Consider the following 12,411-nt stretch of genomic DNA (forward strand, 5'->3'; position numbering starts at 1 on the left):
ATGGCTGAAAATATGCTAAGCACGACTTAAAATCCTAAACAATCATGTACGAAGCTTGTATTTATGCTCGTGGCATACTGAGGGCGCACACCAGCTGCACCAGAAATTGATTTGCTTTCATACACAACCATTTGGTTTTCTCCATGTTTAGACGTATATCATAAAGTGGAAGACTGTATTTAGATGACAGTTACGAAGGCTCCTTACATCAATAGACTTTTGTGCTATGTGTTCTTAAAAATAAAATAGGGAAGAGGATGTTAAAAAACAAGGTTAAGATAACATGCTCCACATCTGTTACAACGTCAAAATGAATTTAAGCAAATCTATATCGACAATAAAAATAAGTGTTTGAAACGTTATCTATGTATTTATGTATGTTGCTACATATATAATGACAATTATTTTTCATGTTTAAGCCATGAACACATTTCCAGCCCTGTTGGTGGTTTTGCTCCTGTGTTTTCGAGCGTAAGTCATAATTATGTTTAGCTTTTGTTTTAGAGATTCTTATCATTTACTTAATTTTACCTTTTAATTCACGGATTGTTGACATTTACTTTATTTTACATTCTATTTCAAAGACGTCTGTCATTTATCTCATTTTACATTTTATTTCAATGATTGCTGTCATTAAATCACGACATATTCCATAAATGTTTGATTTACACGACGCCGGGAACAATTCCCCTGACATCTAGGGTGAAGACAAGTGATAGCAAATTCCACGACTACATAACAAATGGAAAAGTTCGTCGGTAACTTGTCCCAGGTCGATGGATGATTCCTGAAAGCTCGGTTTATACAACTGACTGATAAATTAACGCAAAAAAACTTTGAACATGCCTCTTAACCATAGCGGTCGCGAGTTCGAGTTCGAGTTTCGGTTGCATATTTAGGTCAATAGCTTTACCAAGTTTCGGTCCAATGTGAGTGATTTGCTCCAGGCATTCTGGCCTGACAAGTTCATGAGCATGGCTTCACACCACAATCAAGGAAACAAATCAATCATATAACTGTCTCAAAAAGCATCCAGAGAAAGATTCGAACCTTTTACCCCATTGTACAATGGGTGGTCTTCTTCTTGGATGGCGGACTAGGATTGGATGGTGTAATCTCGTAGAACGTTGTCTGCCTCGAGTTACTTGGCGACCAATGGAAAGTTTGCTATCGGGAGCGTTTAAATTTTTCAAATACGCCGGCCACACTGTGCTATTTAAAATCAAAGACGTTGGGAAATTCTGATTTGTTTCAATCAGAACGTCAACACACTGGAAAGGAAAGCGTCTGGCAGCAAAGCACGTAACGCATTGCATTAAAATCCGGTGTGTGGTGTTTTTTAATTCAGAACGTCTGTTACAAAACTGTCCGCTAGACGCCAGATAACGAAAGACACTGCGTGGTTTTCCGAGAATATAGTTACGTGTATTTAACGCAGGTTAAATCGGGTTTCTGATTAAGGTGTAATTATGACTTTTTCATTCGTTTTATTGGTATTTGACGCCGCACACTAAGATTTTTCATTCACATAACGGTGGTTAGCTTTTCTTCGTAAAGATACATGTATCTGACAAAACTTCCTGACTAAAAGCCGCAGCCGAAACAGAAAGAGCTGGATTCGAACTCACGACCTCATTGTTCAAAGAGCCTGATCGTCACGGTGGTCCAGCGCTTTAACAGTATCAACCATCTTAGTGGTGAAGTAAAGGTTTAAAGATGCAGATACTTGTCCGTGTTAGAAACAATATGGAATAAACATTTTTTGCATGATCTGTAAAATAAAGGCCCCTTTAAAGAAAGTTGTTCATTCAACTTAAGAAAGAAAATTCCATTAAACGCTCTCGAACTTGTTTTGAGGATATTTATTTATTTATTTATTTATTTATGTGATTGGTGTTTTACGCCGTACTCAAGAATATTTCACTTATAGGACGGCAGCAAGCATTGTGGCAGAATGAAACCGGGCTATTCCCCGGGGAAACCCACGACCATCCGCAGGTTGCTGGCAGAATGTTTTGAGGATAAGTTACCTCACACCCCATGCTCATATTTGGTCATAAATCGTGTTGTTTTAATTTTGTATTTCATCCTTTGTAGAGACTCGCACCAACCGGAATGTGAACCTTGTCCGCGTTGTGGCGGAGAGGTAGGACCCTGTAACGTCTGCAGCAAGTTAGTACTGCAAGCGCCATAAATGAAGGACCGTACTTTTGTTTTCGACTTAGTCCCTCAAAATGAACAGATAAAAATTTACATTCTCTGCTTAACCTCAAGAGCAGGAACATTCCATAAATAATATTCATTTTGTTCAATTGGGAATCCACACATATACATATTTTTTGGATATCTAAACCGAGGATAAGCTTTAACCTAGTTGACCCCAAGGTCTCGGCATAGAACCCAAGGAAGCAACCAAACCAGTTAGAGTTGGATTCGAACTCAAGGCTTTGTTGGTCAATGGTGACGTTTCACAGAAGTAAAACAGAGAAAAACCCCTATTCACCGTAAAAGGGAGGCGTGTTCTTTTGTATATTTTGATTGTGAACAATAACTTCAGCTGAATTCATTTTTTCCCTCCAATTTTGGTTTGGACTTAATAACACTTTGATTAATATTGCAACAATATTATGACTGTGTCTCTTTTCCGCAGACTGGTCCGAATACAGTACTGATCATACTGTGACGCTGGACTAACCAGTGACTCAATGTCAAGTCAGGGAAGGGAGCAAGGGTGTGCCCAACCTTGGTAAACGTGTCTGCCCTTTAATCATGTCAATCGCTGGGGAACACGAGATTCGAAACCTTCCTCTTTTGGGTATCGACTATCATGGCGCCATTTGCGTGGTTAACGTTCATGAATAGCTTGCTAAGGGTTGCCGGATTTTCCTGGGTTCTCCGGTGTCTGCCAGCCATAATACTGTTAACCACTGTATAACTATGACAATCAATCGATCGAAGGAAGTATTATGGATAACAATTTTAAAACATGAGGGCCGATAAAACGAAAGCTGGGTTTAAACCTATGTCTGAAACCAGGAAAATAGTCGACTGGCCCAGTGAGCGACATGTTTTATTGTGACACATTGTCCTTCTCCTTCCATTTTCTTTTATATTCTTCCCCAAAACCTATACTCAGCGTATTTTCTTTGCGATTTTTGCAGTTGGGAAGAGTCCCTGTCCTATCTGAAGAAGATCTATCAAAAAGTCGGGAATATCACTACCCCTGATGGAGGAGCCACACCTTCCGGTAAGGGTAAAAAACGGACAAATGAAATAGGTCAACCGTGGGCTATTTAAGCCTCAGACAATTTTGTCAATCGAAAAATTTCAAGTGAAATTATCTTCGGACAGATTTCACACATTACGTATTGCGTTCCATCCAAAACTCTTACCACCATTATATAAATGAAACATTTGTGAGTACGACGTTGAGTCCGACGTCAAGTAACAGTCAGATAAATAAATCAGTTCCAGTGTTTTGCAAGTTAATGACACAGATGATGCGACAATTTACAAAAGACATATCCTACGCCCCCCTTCCCACTTCCACCATCACACACGCACACGCACGCACGCGCACACATGCACCTTTGTCGTGGTTATACAGAATATCGATAAATACAACCACAGATCCGCCATGAAAAAATTCAGATTACGTTTATCAAAACCTCTAGTCAGGTTACCACCATCGTGTTTGATAAAAAATGTGTTCCAAATTCGATGGATTTGGTTTCTTTTAATTTGCGCTTATTTACTGTACGCAAGAATAGTTCACTTATACAGCGGCGGTCGGCATTGTGATGGGGGGAAGCTCTGGGGAAACCCACGACCGTCCGCAGGTTGTCCAAAATCGACCGCTAAATTCACTTTGGAAGAATAGTGTTCATAAGATTATCAGCAAAAAAGAAATGCTAAATTTGTGGTAGAAACATAAAAAAGTTCATACTGGTCCAAAACTGAAGAAAGGCTTATGTGTATATTTGCAGTTCTTATGTGTGTTTCCCTAATATTAATTTACATTTCTTTTTATTTTTTGAAAAATTAATATATACCTTTTTCATTTGGCATAATGTTTTCATTTCCTTAAAACCATACTCCTTGCTCTACAGTTCTTTTCATATATCCGTTAATAGCAAATAAAACCTGTCTAGTGGAATTATTCTGCATGAAAATAATAAATAACATGACGCTGGAATGATGATTTAGAGCGGCCTTGGAAAAAAGGTCATACATAAAAGCAAAAGTGTGGGAGACATTTTGCTGACAGACCACTCTAATGAAGCAAAATGTGCACTTATTTCAGACTAATTTATTTATTTGTTTACAGCCAGAAGTAATCAAGAATGAAACACTAAAAAAACGCTTATAAAGTTAAAAACATGATCACATTGCACAGGGCTTTTGATGAGGACTGGAAGTCCAAGTGCCATAAAAGACGACGCTCGTTCAGTTGCCACGTGCCCCGACGGAAATGTGGTTGTTGGTTGTCGATGTAGTCACGAGGACACCACGTGCGATGGAGTGGAGGTCACAGGACAGAAGTGCGTGGCTTTCAAAAGCGGCACCCCTACTGTACCTATTCAGGTAACCATTTACCGAAGACTTTCTCTTAGTGAGCTGAGAGTGAACAGCGCCCCACATAACGTGTCTGACACGTCTCCTAGCTAAAAAAAACTAGCGAGTCAGTCTGCCCCTGTGCAATAAGTGGATCGGCCCCCGAGCAATCAATGAACCGGATCCTGGTCAATGACTTTGTTGGTTCTTGGCCAATCAATGAATCGGCCCCTAAGCATCAACGAATCTGCCAATGAATAATCACTGGATTGGTCAGCGAGCAATCAATGAGTCTGCCCCTAAATCATACATCTGCACGAAGCATCAATGGATAGGCCGCTGCTTGAACAATCAAAGGATAGACCCCTCCATGATTAGTCAATGAATGGACCCCTGAACAATCAATAGAATGGCTTCTGGTCAATCAGTTGATCGTCCTCTGAACAATCAATGACTAGGCCCCTGGATCTGCTCCTGGCCAGTCAATTCGCTCTGTAAGCAAAGAGTTGATGTGCCCTGAGAAATCAATGAATCAGCCCCTGCATAAGCAGTCAATAGATCCACCCTTGAGCAATAGATGCACCGGCTCCTGAGCAATCATGGTTTCTGAAACTATTAGGGCTGTAAAGTTGAATAGAACAGAGTGAAAAGGGCTATATAGTTTCTGTGTGTATGCTGAAAATGACTTTTTTTTTTTGATCATTGTAGGACTTACAAACCTCCAAAAATAGTCCAAAGGCCGGTTTACAACGTTTGATATGTTAACATGCATGTCCTCTGTAGTACATACATACAATGTATTGATGGCGTGGAAGGTTGTACGCTTTCTTATGAAATTATTGTCCATTATTGCAACAACGCATTGCTTCTGCCCTCTTCTTTCTGACTATAAGCAGAAAGTCCGACGCTTTCCACCGGTACACGGAATCAGTTTGACAATATTGTGTTCTTTCTGTCATATCAAAAATACCATCGTCGACCTCCTGTATACGTATCTTATTACAATATATCATTCATTTTCTCTGGTCACAATTGTTAATTGTATTATGTACGGAGCTGCGTAAGGCACATAGTTTTATAATTCTCTTTTTTACGACGCCCTAAAAATAATAAAATTATCAACTGAAATTTTTTTCACGACGGAAAGTATTGTTAGTGATTTCATCAGTGTTATTTACAATGCAGCATTTCCATTGATTCACTAAGTCGCCGGAAAGTACTTTGCCCCGAGTTAGTAAACTTATCCGTGAGCTAGCCAGCAAATCACAAATGTGCTTTGAACATCGTTTGGGGCTATACGTTTGTAATATCCATGTAACTATTATCTCGCCTTAACTGAGAGACTCTCCGTCAATTGTGTGTGTGCTCCTCATGTAATCGGAACACAGCGTCCAATCATGGAGGTAGAGTATTCTATTCTATCTCCATGTTCCAATGACCTTTCATAATCTTGTAATTAGGGGTCTACGGAGGTAGCCCTTTGGGAGGTAGAATATTATATTCTATCTCCATGTTCCAATGACCTTTCATAATCTTGTAATTAGGGGTCTACGGACGTAGCCCTTTGGGAGGTAGAATATTCTATTCTATCTCCATGTTCCAATCGGCTCTCATAATCTTGTAATTAGGGGTCTACGGAGGTAGCCCTTTGAGAGGTAGAACATTCTATTCTATCTCCATGTTCCAGTCAGCTCTCATAATCTTGTAATTAGGGGTCTACGGAGGTAGCCCTTTGAGAGGTAGAACATTCTATTCTATTTCCATGTTCCAATCAGCTGTCATAATCTTGTAATTAGGGGTCTACGGAGGTAGCCCTTTGAGAGGTAGAACATTTTATTATATCTCCATGCTCCAATCAGCTGTCATAATGGTAGCCCTTTGAGAGGTAGAACATTTTATTATATCTCCATGCTCCAATCAGCTGTCATAATCTTGTAATTAGGGGTCTACGGAGGTAGCGCTTTGGGACACCTGTTGAAATCTTTCGGATTATTATTATTATGCTTATAAGCTTTACCTGGAAATCTATTGTTCTCGCTTTTTTGTGCTGTAGGGCTATTCACGTGAATTAGCAGCCATTTTGAATGTTATTAATAAGAGTAAACCATCCTTTTATGTAAATCGGCTAATGATCTTTGGGTGAAATTTCACATGAAAGTTTCTGGTGGATCGGTGTATCTATATTGTAAAAATAACGTTTTGTTTGGTATGCAAGCTATGCTGTAACTGACCAATTAACTCAGGTCATAGAACATGGGAAGGCCTGCCAGCAACCGGCGAATAGTGATGGGTTTCCACCGGGCTCCGCCCGGTTTCTTCCCATTATAAAGCTGGCCGCCGTCATATAAGTGAAATTTTTTCGGTACAGTGTAAAACACCAATCAAATCAATAAAATTGGCTTAAAAGTAGGTCAAGTCTGAAAACTGCTTAAATTCCTTAAGTAAACACCCTGTCTAGCACTCCTTGACGTTAGAATTACAAATCTGTAGGATTTATTTTTGTTCTTGGTACAGTTTTCAGGTTATGACCAAAAAAAACATTAAACATATCACGCATGCCGCATAACCCCCCTGCGTACATACATAAAGAAAATTGACAAAACTTCGCTTTCAAATAACACGGGAGCTTCGTTCTAGACAGCATGAAACCCGTTCACTCTCGAGTGCTGTCTACAGGGCGTGTATTCTAATTCTGTCTGGGGACAGGAGCAGTGGATCAAAGGAACAATCTCTCTATACATGTGGCCCAGCACTGCAATTTGAGAGCAATGTTGTTTTTCGTTACCTTTCACTAACATTGCCCCTAGCAGTTACCGGTTGCAATCCAGTTTAATCCTACCAATCTTTGTTTTCTTTTTTCTTTCAATTACCATGAAATTATTAGGCACCAGACTATGAGTCCTATTAGATGGGGGTTCAGGTCCAATTTACTCCTGACCATAATCATGTCGGATTTAAGTATGGACTCTATGGTTCATTTGTGGGAGATCGTGATGCCTGTTATAGCTGAAATTCTGAAATTTGTTTTCGTTGAAAATACGAGATCTGGTTTCGACAACGTACATGCAATTCACTTGCTTGCGGAGTTTATTGTCTAATATGGATCACGCCTATTTTGTTGTTGTTGTTGTTGCTCGTATTAGATAAACCTTTTCAGGGGTCTTTTCAGAAGAGCAAAGAGTTGATAGTTTACAGGCCACTTGGAAGCCGTACAACTGCATACAGTTCTAACTATTATTATTCCGAGGACTATAGTAGCTAGACATGTAATACTTGCGCCAAATTGTAGCCCTTTCCGGAGTGTGCCAACGGATTTGAGCTACGACCAATAGTTTTCTAGCTAGACACGTTTCGATGAAAACACCATTTTTCCTCAGGAATATATGTTCACCCTATTGCTTTAACATAGAGTTAGACTAGGTTTATGGTATTTGACTTTATGCTTTCCGCTGCTCTGTCCATTTTTTCCGGTTGTTACATGTAGCTAGGCTGTCTCCTATTTGATGGCGTCGAATAATAACTAGGCCTACAACAAACAGACAACGTGGATCCCGGCTGAAACTGCTATGCAGTTCTGTTTCATGTTTATTCGGTAATGACAACTCACAAACATTATAAAGTCGTTATCAATGTGCTACACGTGGTGTATATCCTTAATTATACATTTATGCTTCTGATTTTCTCTCGAGCCTATCTACATCCTTGTCATTTTATTTGTGTCAGACGTAAATCAAAATACATACAAATAAGCTGATCTCTGTTGGTAGAATCCATTTTACATGGACGTATATCAACAATGGTACAGTTTGAAAGCTGCTGTTGTTCCTAAAGCAAGCGGCGATGCTATTGGCTGACTAACACGGGTATTAATCTGTTAACTCGAGTAAGGTAACTTTCTCGCGGCTTAGTGAATCAATGGGCGTGCTGCATTCTAAATAACGCCACTTCTGATTGGTGCGTTCAATTTTCCCCCGTGAAAAAAGTTTTAGTGAATGAATTCTCCTTTTTTGGCCGTCGAGAAAAAAGGGAACTATAAAACTATTTCCCTTGGTTTTGTGACGTTTAGTAATTGTTTTATCAAAATCGGAAAAAAATAGTATCTCATCTGCAAATAATCTTAATGATATCGGGGTAACGCCACTCGCTTTTCGCGTTGCATGGAGATAAAACAGATTTAGCACGAGATCATCGTTACAGGTAGAACCACTTGAACCCCGGAACTGCCGTTTTACTAACAGCTTTGATTGTTTTTGTTACTGTAGGTGGTATTATTAGTTTTTCAGTGCAACGTAAAACCCAAAGCACACACACATATTCAATGCATTTTTTTATGACGGCTATTGTCTGAATTGTTTGCGCGTTATATGTTACACAGGCTATCGCGCTCTGTGCCATGGGAGAAACAGGTTCCTACACGTTGCAAACTGCCCCCTCCTCTGGCTCATGGTTTTCCTCAAATCCAAGCGCTATCTGCCCAGCCGGGACGCAGGTCACTGCATGTTTTCTAAAGAATCCGTAAGTATTCTTTTGATTGAGTTCTAGACAGTAAGGAGAGTTAATCATCTACCTGTCCACGTGGTATGGTAGAATTTTAAAAAACATTGCTGATGTTGACGACGCTGATGCTGATGATACAGATGTTCATGATGATTGTGATAATGTTGCTATGAGATTGATAATAACTGTGATTAAGATGAAGACTTCTGTTGATAATGTTGATAATAATGAAACTGGTGACGATATTAACAGTTTTACATCTTATGGGTGTTGTTTTATATTTGGAAACATACTTGTCAGTATTAGTCCTCAATCGGTACTGACGGGCACTATTGGTTTACACCATGTTTGTCTGTCCACTAGTCCATCAGTGCATCAGTCTCTCAGTCCGTCCATTAACCTGTCAGCTCGCCCGTCTGTCCATGCAGGCAAAGTGACAGATTGATAGACTGAGGGACTGAGGACGTACAGACGAACGGGCTGACTGATGGAGTGACTAACGGACGGATGGATAGACGGACGGATGGTCCGACGGATGGGCGGGCGAACTGACTGACAGAGTTATTGACGGACGGATAAATAGAATGACGGACGAACGGACGGACTGACGAACAGATGGGCGGGCGGGAATGATCGATGTCTGTCAATACGTCACAAGGCAGTTTTCCGGACTTTTTGTCAAAACACATCATCGTATTGAACTGAAAATGTAACTGGATATATTGCCTCACCATGACGGCTAAAAAATCAAGTTCAGTTTTAAGGCCATGTTCGTTTTTGCCCTGTTTTGAACTCTGACAGTTTCTGTGCTTTTTTTCCCAATCAACCTGCGGATGGTCGTGGGTTTCCCCCGGGCTCTGCCTGGTTTCCACCCACCATAATGCTGGCTGCCGTCGTATAAGTTATTCTTGAGTACGCCGTAAAACACCAATCAAATAAATAAATAATTTTTTTCTCAATCTCTTTGTTGTCTTGAACTGAAACATGGAATACAAATTCACTTTGATTACAGGTCATTTCCGATATTTTCTTCAAAAGTTGTAGACATTTAAAAGATTTTTCTTCCCAAACAGTTGGTTATTTGGTTTTAAAAATTGGAACGTTGCTTTCCACAAAGCTAGACAAACCAAGTTCGCATTTGTGGTTTGTTTCGGGATTCTACACACAATTTTGGGCGTGTTTGTTTGAATCTGCACTTACCCCTTATTCCGTCGGCACAAGTCGGTAGAGGATATGCGTTCATTTGACAACATGTATATGCTTAGAGAATGTTTGTTGTTTACTTATATTTCTTATACGTGTGAGTATGATTTCCACACAGCTGGATGGGTAACAAATTGGTTCAGACGATCTTGGATGTGAATTTTAACTCGTGTAAGGTGAATACTCCTTGTACTTTTGGAGAAGGATGTCGTATACAGGCTTTATGCAAGAGGATTTGAGACAACCGCATCCCATTGAATCCCGTTCACAGACCTTATATATTAACAAATCGCCGTTGAGAGGAATCTTCATGAGTCTCTACAACCAAATGAACAACGATTAAAAAGGAACTTTACAAAAATTGAAAAATGAGATATGTTATTACTATTTGTAAGAGTTGTAAACTATACCATCGCCTAAGCCTTTGTGACAATACAGAGAATAAAAAAGGATTTTTATATAGAAACTGAAAAATTTATATATATATATATATATGAAAAATATATGAAAAATTTTCACTGCTAAAAGACTGGAGATTGTTTGATGGTATACTACGTTATATTAGTCTTTTTCGCCAAATGTCGACAGACTACATAGCAGAGGTGGTTAGCGTGCCAGCACAGCGAAATGACCAAGGGACCTCTCACCAATGCTATCGATGTCAGTTCAAATCTAACTCATGTTGGCTTCAGTTCTCTTGGCATAAAATAAATAAATACGGAAAGGTTAGAACACATATCTGGCTGTATCTTTGACGGCATGGTCAGGTATCTGGTGCAGGACAGTGCTTTACCAAAGGCACTCTGCTGGTTTTTCACCCATAAATCAGATAAACCACAAATCAAAAAGACATCTGAAATTAACTTTTGTTTGGTGGGAATTGGGGATCAGCTCTTGGTATATGTTCTCCTTGCACAACAATACTTTAAAATGAAGAGGTAAGGCATTTTTAATAAATGCATTTTTGCTAGAATTTGGTCCTTTCAGTTAACGAATATACTGAACCTGACTTTTAATCATACTTTTCATAATTCAGATTAAATGGATGTGGAATAAACAATGTAGTGCTTAGCTATATCGGTAATTTCGAGTTCAATAAAACTGAAAATAGACTGCTTATGATATCGATCTTTTCATGTGTCACTGATTGATAACAAGAAGCAAGAGTTATTTAACCCGCATGCGTGAAATCACCGCTTGACTAATTTTGCATATATACAAGGCTATCGGTTCTAGATTTTACATCTGTCCATACAGGTTGTAAACTTTTAAACTTTCTAATGTAAACTAACAACTGCATATATTATATCTGTTTACAAATTTTCTACAAGTTTAGTCAAACTCAGTGGAAAAGTAAACTAACATTTGTATATATTAAATTTGTGCACATATTTTCCTGGAAGTTTAGTCTAACTCAGTGTTAAAGTAAACTAACAGGTGTATATATTATATCTGTAGACTTATTTCCTACAAGTTCAGTCTAACTCTGGGAAAACGATCAGCTCAATGTCTGATGACTGCGCACATATTTTACAGAAGTTTAGCTTCACTAGTGGAGAAGTAATCTGTCAGCTTTATTTGTTACATCCATCCACACATATCCAAGTAGTTAACTTAACGCTGGGAAAGTAGACGATGATCCTATCACAGTAGGCTTATACACTGTACGTAACACCTATTCCCGACGCATTCACATGGCTCTGTTCCATTCAAACTGTCGTAAAATAGACCTGTCGTTTGACAACCTAACCACGAATAAATATTTTCTGTGCGCAGTTTTTTTTTTATCAAAATATCTCAAAAAGTTTTTTATCTGGGTCATTAACGCGTCCACAGCCTTTTACGTTCTGCACCACTTTACTTCTTAGGCTTATTCTCAGCTTCACACATACCATTATAAGACGGCGATTTTAGTGAGTGTAAGTATACTGCTTTTCTTGAATAGGATGCAATATTGGCAAGTTGTATGCATTTATTTCTTTGTTTTATTGGTGTTTTACGCCGTACTCTAGAATACCTCACTTATACGATGGTAGCCAGCATCATGGTGGGAGAGCCATCTACAGATTGCCGGGAGACTTTCCATCGTGCGACCAGAGAGGAAGCCACTCTGATCTTGACTTGAACTCAGAGCAACCCCATTGGTGAGAGGCTCCT

Source organism: Liolophura sinensis, chromosome 3, assembly GCF_032854445.1.
Source record: "Liolophura sinensis isolate JHLJ2023 chromosome 3, CUHK_Ljap_v2, whole genome shotgun sequence".
Lineage (NCBI taxonomy): Eukaryota > Metazoa > Mollusca > Polyplacophora > Chitonida > Chitonidae > Liolophura > Liolophura sinensis.